The 267-nt window shown below is 55.4% G+C and overlaps 1 protein-coding gene across 1 annotated transcript in view; it reads right to left on the bottom strand.

Annotated features, from left to right (window-relative positions):
* The window catches only part of LOC106511261 (uncharacterized), a gene marked incomplete at its 5' end in the record, with an annotated part of 23,185 nt that overhangs the window by 19,888 nt on the left and 3,030 nt on the right, over positions 1-267 (bottom strand).

Genomic DNA, 267 nt, shown 5'->3' with positions numbered 1-267 from the left:
GTGCAGCAGAGACACCTGTCTGTGGTGCAGAGACACCTGTCTGTGGTGCAGCAGAGACACCTGTCTGTGGTGCAGAGACACCTGTCTGTGGTGCAGCAGAGACACCTGTCTGTGGTGCAGCAGAAACACCTGTCTGTGGTGCAGCAGAGACACCTGTCTGTGATGCAGAAACACCTGTCTGTGATGCAGAAACACCTGTCTGTGGTGCAGACACCTGTCTGTGATGCAGCAGAGACACCTGTCTGTGATGCAGCAGAGACACCTGTC

The sequence above is a fragment of the Austrofundulus limnaeus genome, unplaced genomic scaffold, assembly GCF_001266775.1.
Source record: "Austrofundulus limnaeus strain Quisiro unplaced genomic scaffold, Austrofundulus_limnaeus-1.0 Scaffold2634, whole genome shotgun sequence".
Taxonomy (NCBI): Eukaryota; Metazoa; Chordata; class Actinopteri; order Cyprinodontiformes; family Rivulidae; genus Austrofundulus; species Austrofundulus limnaeus.
Note: the sequence above shows the minus strand (reverse complement) of the source record. Positions and strands in the feature narration are given on the sequence as shown.